Source organism: Octopus bimaculoides, chromosome 3, assembly GCF_001194135.2.
Source record: "Octopus bimaculoides isolate UCB-OBI-ISO-001 chromosome 3, ASM119413v2, whole genome shotgun sequence".
Lineage (NCBI taxonomy): Eukaryota > Metazoa > Mollusca > Cephalopoda > Octopoda > Octopodidae > Octopus > Octopus bimaculoides.
In genome coordinates this window covers 162,588,208-162,598,198 of record NC_068983.1, presented here as the reverse complement: position 1 = coordinate 162,598,198, position 9,991 = coordinate 162,588,208, and positions in this window count along the sequence as shown.

Below are 9,991 nucleotides of genomic sequence, written 5' to 3'. Positions count from 1 at the left end.
TATATATATATATATATATACACACACACACACACACACAGCTTCTCGTATTTGGGTTCACCGCTTCTTTCACCGTTTGTTATCTCCCCTTTTTCTTAGCTCTCCTGTGTGAACTTCTGTCCGGCGGTCGCCATGATAGATCGCTGACCACGACATTTAAATTTTTTCTCCTTGTTTTTCTCCTTATTTCTTTCTGTTGAAGAGCGTAGCTCGAAACGTTAAAGACTTTCTCTATTCCCGAACGTTAAACTAATACATCATTTTGTTGTTTACACCACCTGTCCTCGTCTGTTGTTGCTTTTTTCGTAAATTCTCCCATATATATATATCTATATATTATAACGTAATATATATATTATAACAATCGCTTACACATCAGGCAAAATGTTTAGCGGCATTTCGTCTGTCTTTACATTCTGAGTTCAAATGCCACCAAGGCCGACTTTGCCTGTCTTCCTTCCAGGGTCAATAAAATAACGACCAATTGAACACTGGGGTCGATGTAATCGACTTACCGACTCCCTCAAAATTGCTGGCTTTGTGACAAAATATATATATATATATATTATAGTTTTTCAGGCACAAAGGTTTATGTCTAAGAATACATAGGTAGTAACATTTTATCTCGACAATGCGTCGTAATTTAGTCACAAAAACAAGCCAGGAAACACACAGAATTTAAATTTTAGTAGTGTGTGTGTGTGTGTGTGTGTGTGTGTGTGTGTGTGTGTGTGTGTGTGTGTGTGTGCGTGCGTGCGAACGCGCGTGTGTGTATGCGTGTGTAGCTGTTTCCCATTGACCACCAGTAGTTACTGCGTGAATACATTTCATAAATTTTCTTTCATTCACAATTTCAGTCTAGAAAACCTGAGGTTATAACAAGCGAAGTAAGAAGACCTTGCATGGTTGGTATTTTCTAAGATAGAAAATCTGCCTAATGGATTTATTTTGCTTCATTACTCAGCCGAAACCCAAACCTTATAATCTTATTACGTTCCATTGTTTTCTACGGTAAAGTCACAGGAGATCGAGTCACCATTGACTGTAGGTTTATGTTTCATTATGACTGACCCTGAAGCTAAATCTTCTGCAATCATTCTAAAATCAGCAACGAAGTAATCAATCCTCACTCCATTTCTACCTTGGCCTTCAAACCATTTTCTACTCCAAAACAGTTCCTATCCTCGTCAATCTCTACCAATATTTATCCCAGTCTATGAAAACATGTCCGTGTGTCTTTCTCTTCATCAACTACAGCTTTTATGGCCTTAACTTCTGACATCTCTGCCCATATTCTATTGTAGGCGCATTACCCGCCTCCCTTGACAGCGGGTAAACAAGCTGGCTATACCGAGATAGAGGCAGTTACACAACATTAAGGTTCAGACACATGACCTCATCTCTTCCACTTTCTGCACTGGGACCTCGAACTGTAAAGATGTGATCTAGCCTCTCTCTCAACACCCACCAGCTAGCAGCATAGCACAGAAGACCATGGCCTTTACACACCAACCATTCTATTTATCATTCCATTGTGTATATACGTGTGGCCACAATAAACGGGTTTAAGTTACAACCTTGCTTGTATATGTTTTTCATCCGGGTTTACTACCAGCGAAATTACAGCCTTCTGAGAGTCATATTAGGTGTCTCATGACGACCTGCACCATCTAAACTATCAACTCTATTGTACCCCAGTGATCTCTAATGTCTCCCACACGCTTTCCTTTGTCCCTTAATCACCTAATTTCTTTCTAAGTGTCTTCACAGTTTCCTCTTCCACTTCTCCGATCCATCAGATGATGAGATTTATCTCGACAACATTAAATATCTGTGAGTCATTTCCATCTTGTTTATTTTATGGAGGGAAGCTTTGAATTCTTCAATCACTGGAACCCATGCATATTTTTTCTTCCAATTTCAATCCTGAAAGCTAACAAAACACTCATTAGTTATACAGTGCTACCGCCACTAGATGGCCGAAAACGTTTGGAAGTTAAATGGTATATCTATGGACACGGTGAATTGGTAATCACTGGATATGAACTTTTGACATTCTGGTTTCATTTTGTATTTGTTCAGAATGCCTCTGTTCTCTCCCAATTAAACTTTGTCTCTGGTATATTTTGGAGTAAATTAAAAACAAAATGTGCACCGCGAAGGTCATCATCGCCCCAAGATCCCTTCCTGGAACGTTCCTTCCCCGAACGTTCCTTCCCTCGACACCTAAATTCACATTCCACGTCTTTGAACTAAATGATAACTTCACCAAATTATAATCGATTCTACCAACACACTTTCACAAGGAAACTCACTTCTCTCGTTCTTGGACAGACAGCAGAACTTAATGAAACACTAACAATAGAAATCAATTAATTGTACAACACTAACGCCACCTATAAAAACAATGAATCTCTGTTATTAGTGTTAGATGTAATGACGCCCGATGTAGTGAAGATGCATGGCTATGAATTTTGAATAATACATATTCTTGCTTGTGTTTAACTAACGACCAAATTAACCTTCTTATCGCGTACAGAGATAATTAATGCAAAATAATCGAATAACTATATTTCTTGTAATTTCTAAAACTACTTCCAGCTCAAAAGGTTTTGTGGAATGAGTTCACACAAGTGTCAACATTGTGAATTTATATTTCCGTTTTGAATGGAAAACTTGTATTCACACACCTAACGTTAATATTCTCTTCAATACGTTAGCAACGACAACGCTTTCGAAGCGACGACGACGATGATGAAACAGTTGTTTCATACGAAAGTTAGAGGAATCAGATCCGATCTCAATTGACAGCTAATTCACTGTTATTTCTCTCAAATCTCTGTCCAACATTTGGTGCCATAAACATACATCTTCCTGGACTAACAACGCTATTATGAAATCTCTGCAATAATTTCCTCTAAACCAGTGGTACTCAACCGGAGTTCATATGGCCCTTGGTAGATGTAAGCTGACTTTCAGGAATGCCAATAAAAGTTGCTGAGAAAGCTATGACAACTTCAATACCCTATTTCTGTGTCTAAAATATAGGCATGTACCAGATCGAAAAACTTCTATGTATACACATATCATTTAGTTTTATAAAGATAAGAGCTACTAGTAGTTTCTTGCTGCAAAGAGATCTGTCTTGGCAGGTTAACATGCCTTGTGTCACCTGAAGATTGCTTGGAGACACAAGGCATGTTATAAAAACCTGCCGAGAATCATGTCTCCAGTGCATGAAACTATTAGTAGCTTGTATCTTTATACATACAGACATATATAAGCATCATTACTCTTTTACTTGTTTAAGTCATTTGACTGCAGCCATGCTGGAGCACCGCCTTTAGTCAAGGAAGTCGATCCCAGGACTTATTCCTTGTAAGCCTAGTACTTATTCTATCGGTTTCTTTATATATGTTTGTCTAATTCTCAACAATCATTCTAGTCACCATCTTTCCTAATGTTACACAACTAAAAATCGATGTAGACTTCTGTATACTCCGAGAACTTTAAAATAATTCACTCAATGGTAATATTTATCCCCATTTAAAAGTGGTTGTTGTGTTAGAACAAGCAATATTGCAATAGTTACCATGAGAGAATCTCTCATATGGACTTGTGGTGCATATAAGCACTCTTGTTTATATTGCTAGCAGGGGACAATCAACCACCATCGCAGTATTCTGTGTTCTAACATAACGTCTACTTTTAAGTGGGGATCAAGATTTGTTAATACTGCTTCTGTCGCTATTATTTTTTAAGAAGCCCACTGGCTATTCACGATACCAGTTCCTGGTTAGACACTGAGATTCTATGTATATCACTAGTGGAGAAATTGTTGCTTTCAATTTTAGGGTATCTACCATTGACAAGGCTAAGGAAGGCCAAAATTACCTGATCTGGTAGTCCTGGTGGTGGCAATGGTGGTTATCTACCACTAGCAACGTAAACAAAACTGCTTCTATTTCTCCACACATGTCCATATGAGAGTTTCTCTCATGGTATTCTGTCTTCTAACACAACATCTATTTCTAAAGGAGAATAAGTATTACGTTTTTGCTATTAATTCAGCTTCTATTAATTAATTCACTTAATGTTTCTGTCCCTGGTGTGTTGTTTGCAGACCACAATATTTAGTCAGTAACTTACATATAGGAAGACTTTTATGCCAAACCTAAATAAAGTTCTCTGATAATGTTAAAGAGATGTCTGGGAGTTTGGAAAAGAGGAGAAATAAACAAGATAGGGTCTCTTTCAACTTCACATATTTCAGGGAGAAAATTTGAAGTAGGAAAAAATAAAATAGAAGCAAAACGATTGATTGGTGCAGTTCTTTGAGACTGCTAGGTTAATGGAGTAGGTCTTATGGAATTGCAAGGTTAATGGAGTACCTCTTACGAGATGCTGCCATACAATGGAAACCATCATTTAACAGAAAGTATAATAATCTCGAAGAAAAATATAGAGGTAAAAATAAAATACAAAATTGGTGTCTGGATGAGATAAAAATAAAAATGTCTTTTTTTGATTGACAAGCATGTTGTTCTTTTATGTCTTTCTTTTGTTGTTTTTTGTTTGCTATTTTGTCAATGTCACACCTCTTTAATAATCTCAACAGATAATGGTTATAATGGAGCCAAATATATTTGAGTCATTTATAATTTATAAATCCATGACATATAACTCTTATAAGATGGTATTCAATTTCGTTCAGAAATTCTTCTTCACAAAACACAGAAAATACAAAACCATTGTTTCTTAAATTGAAGTTTTCAAGTGGAGCAGCAAGAATCTCGTTGAGACTCTTGAGATACTGTCTGGCGTTAAACAAGTGGATAGAACTGGTAGTCATACAGAATGAATGAAGAATATGGAGACGGATAGTTTTCCATTCTAGAAAAATTCTCATCAGCCACCACAAACTGAAAACATGAAATAACCAGTTGGATAATGTTGAACTAGCAACCAGACAGACGTGATTTCAAACCCTCTGCATAATTTTTATAGGGTTTCCAGCAGTAAAGTCCTTTAGGAATTCCTCACAATGTACATTAAAAACATTTTTTTCCGCATTGAACCACAGATTGATAACTTTTTGTTTCATTGAAGAAAAATTGAACTGATATTATTCATTCAATTATTTTTTTCTTTATATAACTGAATTAATGGCAAATAAAGTTCTGTCTACTTTAAAAAAAAAAAGGACAAAACTGTATTCTGTCACACATTCAATCCAGTATCACCACCACCACTCAGGGCTGGATTAAGACCCATAGAGGCCCTAAGCACTTACAAGATTTTGGTGTCCCCATATATATGTGTGTGTGTGTGTGTGTGTGTGATTCAAAATATAAACAATTATAAACCATAAAATATTTTCTTATTTTTCAAAATGAAACAAAACTAACTGTAAAGATTGAAAATAATATTTTTGTGTCTTGGGTGAGTCATTACACCAATAATAACACACACACAGGTTCAATATCACTTCTTTATTGTTAGTCAATTGGTTAAATATCTAACCAACTAACTAATCAACTGGCTGTTTAATATGTTGGTTAAACAGTCAGAATTCTTTTGTTGCTCTTCACAACCTTTTCAGTGACTCAGTGACTTCTCTTCTCACCCCAAGATCTGCTTTTTAAAAAAATTAGCAATAACACCAGTGATAGGAACTAAACTCTTCTGCTCTTATTTAACCAGGTAAATGTGCAACCGTCTTCAGAAGAAAAGAGCTCACCAATGTTCTTAGAATAATAAAATCATTTAATTTAAATGCATAAAATTTGGTTTCTCTGTAAAACACCTGCAATGTTAAATGATTACAATATCTTTGATTGAAAATTATCAATAACAAAGCAAGCTGATGAAAATGTTTTAACTTCTCTGACTGAAAAATAAATACAATTCTTTTGTCTCAACTAAAATCATTTTAATTTGATTTGCAATAATTGAGTTACGTCTAATATTCCTTAAGAATGTCTGTTTTATTGTCTTTCACCAACAATAATTGTATTCCACTGAGTTAGCACCGTATGATGGTGGTACTCTTCTGAGAGACAGACAGGCAAACAAGGACAGGGAAAGAGAGAGAGAGAGACAGACAGACAGAGACAGACACACAGATCGGGACAGAGAGTGAGGTGACACAGTTTTAAAGCTTCAAATCCTGGGCCAGCAATTTCACTTCCTCCTTATGCGGAGGTGCATGGCTTGGTGGTTAGAGTGTTGGACTCATGATCATAAGATTGTGGTTTCAATTCCTGGATCGGGTGACATGTTGTGTCTTTGAGCAAGACTCTTCATTTCACACTTGCTCCAGTCTGGCAAAAAAGAGTAATCTTGTGACAGACCAGCATCCTGTCCAGGTGAGGAAGATGTATGTTCCAGAGAAACTGGGGAACTAGACTTATGCTCCTTATAAAGCAATGTAGACTAATATTATCTAAAAATGAAAAAAAAAACTGAATAAATCCTTAACAACCATTAATCAATGAGTTGGGGGTTCAAATCCATGACAGGCCTTTGACTTTTGGGGACATGTCCCTTTCTTCTACATTTATGTTTGATCATCTGTCCATTGTGTGTACAGATCTGTCTTTTTAAAATATCATTAAGGTTAATTACATACACACACACACAGACATACACTAAACTCAAACAGCTGAATCTGTTACCTTCAAAGCACAGAATAAATCTTGTTTTGCTCCTTAGGTCTGTGAATTAAAAAATAAAAGGAGTCCACCAGGATAATTTACTTCAGGTAACCAAACGACGAGGAAGCCCTATGATAGAGATATTAACTAGATTTCCCTCAAAGCACACCCTGCTCATGGGAACAATACATTGATTAATGTACTCCTAGATATATTTGGGAAAAAGCTGGAATGATCATGACTTGAAAAACTTTTGATTGTATTTTTTCTTCATCAAGGTTGACTGGAATTAAATAACAACTCTCACTACATTGGACAAAGTCTTTGAAGGTAACTGAATCAGCCTCAGGAAGGTCAGTATCATCATCATTATCATCATCATCATCACCATCATCATTTAACGTCCGTTTTCCATGCTGGCATGGGTTAGATGGTTTGACTGAGGTCAGGAAAGCCAGCGGCTGCACCAGACTTCAATCTGATCTGGAAGCCCTTCAACTGGATGACCTCCCTAATGCCAACCACTCCGAGAGTGTAGTGGATGATTTTATGTGCCTCTTGCACAGGAGCTAGTCAGAGGGCAGCGGCATCGGAGCCATACAAATTGACTTGCTCCAGAAATTTCCAAATGGTGCTTTTGTAACCCAAGAGAGTCACATTTTTTCTACCTGTCCACCTGTTTCTTGAAATAGATTAAACCAAATATCCAAACATCACCTGAGAACACACTAGGCACATACTACATCCCATCACTCCTCCACTACCTCTCAGAACCACTTCTATTTATCCTTATCTTCCTAGGCCACAATTTCCACCAATCACCTCCTTCCTGTGCATTTAGCCCCTGCTCTCTTCCCTCTGCTATATTCCATCCTTTACACCTCTCTTATCTTTCCATTGCTCTCAATGCCCTCGCATATCTACCACAGCCCCACCGAACCACTCCTATATCTCTCACCATCACTTGCTACAGTCACCTCTATCCCATCTCTTCTAACACTTGTATAAAACCTCCGTTCTATACCACCCTGCCCACTTACACAGTCTAGTCCTCTATGTCACTTCACCTCTATTCACTCCCAACTGTACTTTGAGTGTACAGTTGGGGGTGAATAAAGCCAAATATGTCCCAACACATCTCCACCTCCATATCTCTCATTCTCTATCTATCTATCTATCAATCAATCTACCCATCTATCTATCCATTAATCTATCCATCTATCTATCAATCCATCTATCAATCTATCCATCCATCTATCCATTTATCTATCAATCTATCCATCTATCCATCAATCAATCTATCCATCTATCTACCAATCCATCTATCTATCAATCCATCTATCTATCTATCTATCTATCAATCTATCTATCTATCAATATATCCATCTATCCATCCATCTATCCATCTATCGATCTATCAATTTATCTATCTATCTTTCCCTCAACCCTTTCGTTTGCTTTCCAGCTGGGTTATCCTTGTATCTCTTCTTCAGCAAAATACCTATCTCCATCCCGCTTTTATACTTTTTATAAAAGATCAACTGGAACGCTCATTCTCATAACCGATGGAGCACCAGTTTTCATGAAGGTGTGTGGCTTAATGGTTAGGGGTATTCATCTCACAATCATTAAGTCATCAGTTCAATTCTCAGCACTTTATTTCACATTGCTCCAGTCCACTCTGCTGGCAAAAATGAGTAGTACCAGTAATTCAAAGGGCAGCCTTGTCACACTCTGTGTCACACTGAATCTCCCTGAGAACTTTGTTAAAGGGTACATGTTTGTGGAGTGCTCAGCCACTTGAAGGTAATTTCACAAGCAGGTTGTTCTGTAGATCGGATCAACTGAAACACTTATCATCGTAACTGACAAAGTGCCAGGTTTTAAAGTTTTTGTAATTAAGATGTCTTTCATTAGCAACTCTTACTGAAAGAGAAAACCTGTTCAGGGATAAAAATATGAAGAAACAAAAAATTCATTTGTACTGCAAGGAATCCATTATTTCTCGAATCTATCTCAATTTATTTGGCTACCATTCAACACAACATTCACAGAGAGTTTGGTAGCCTGGAACAACATCTGAGGCACACCATCAAGTGCTAAACCAATAAACAACAACAACAACAACAACAAACACATGACTAAATATATCAATATTTCAAGTGGAATTGGTTTGCTAAGATTTTTCTTCTTGATACAACATTCTCATTGAATACATTGCAATATTGGTCGGAGTCGTATAATATAGCTCAAAGATATTGTGAAAAAATTGTGAAAAAGAAACATTTAATGAAACCTCCACACCAATTACGATTGGTTTTCATGGAATTAAATTACTTGTGGGTTACCAGATGATCTCTAGTTTTTCTTGTTTTGTTAAGTTGTAAAGTTAGAATCCAGACAGAAAATATTTGAAGAACCACAAGAAGAGTAACCATTCCACATTTTTAATAGAAATAGCTGAAGGAGAGTTTATATGATAATTCTCTATATTTTATATAAATGTATATATTAACAGGTCCCTGAGTGCATATATATATATATATATATATATATATATATATATATAAAGGGTGCGGTGAACAAATTGTTGTCGAAATTATGTAAAAATGTTCTTCGCTATGAAGTGAAGTATGAGAGTTCCAGACAGGGCAATCAGGGATTTTTTCGGTATAAGGGAGATAATCAAAAATGTTGGGAAAGGTTTTGTTAATTTAACAGGATTTGGTTTAGAAAGAATAGAATGTTAGAAGTGGTTAAGTTTTGCTTTATATTTATTTCAATGAGGTAAGTTTCCTTATTTAGAATTGCTAGAAATGGTTAAGTTTTGGCTTATATTTTTCAATGAGGAAGGTTTTCTTATTTAATCTAACTCGTATCGGTGTTCCAATGCACATTGATAGAATGGAAAGATTACAAATTGTGGTAGCAGTTGCTTGGCGCATTTCTCAATATGTTCACTAAAGGGTATCATTCTGTATTCTGAAAATGCTATCTGCTGTCGATGCAGAGTGCATCTGCGTCTGAGCGATAATCCCTATGTAGTTTTGGTGGCAGCCCGAGCATCTTATAACATAAATCAGGTTTTCTGAGGCACAAGTAAAGTCAGATTTAATTTTGAATTTTTGTCCCTCTTTGAAAAGGAATTCTGATCCTTCTAGAAGGTTTGGGAATGTTGCACAATTTGGTCAACCACGTTTTTTCACTTTTGCATCTGTTATTTTAGAAAATAATTTTGCCTTTGTGAGGATCTTTTTTAGTGATTTTGGTTGTTTGTGGCTTTTAATGATCTTATGTGCATGTAAAATTTCCTTTAATTTGGGGTCCTTATGTAG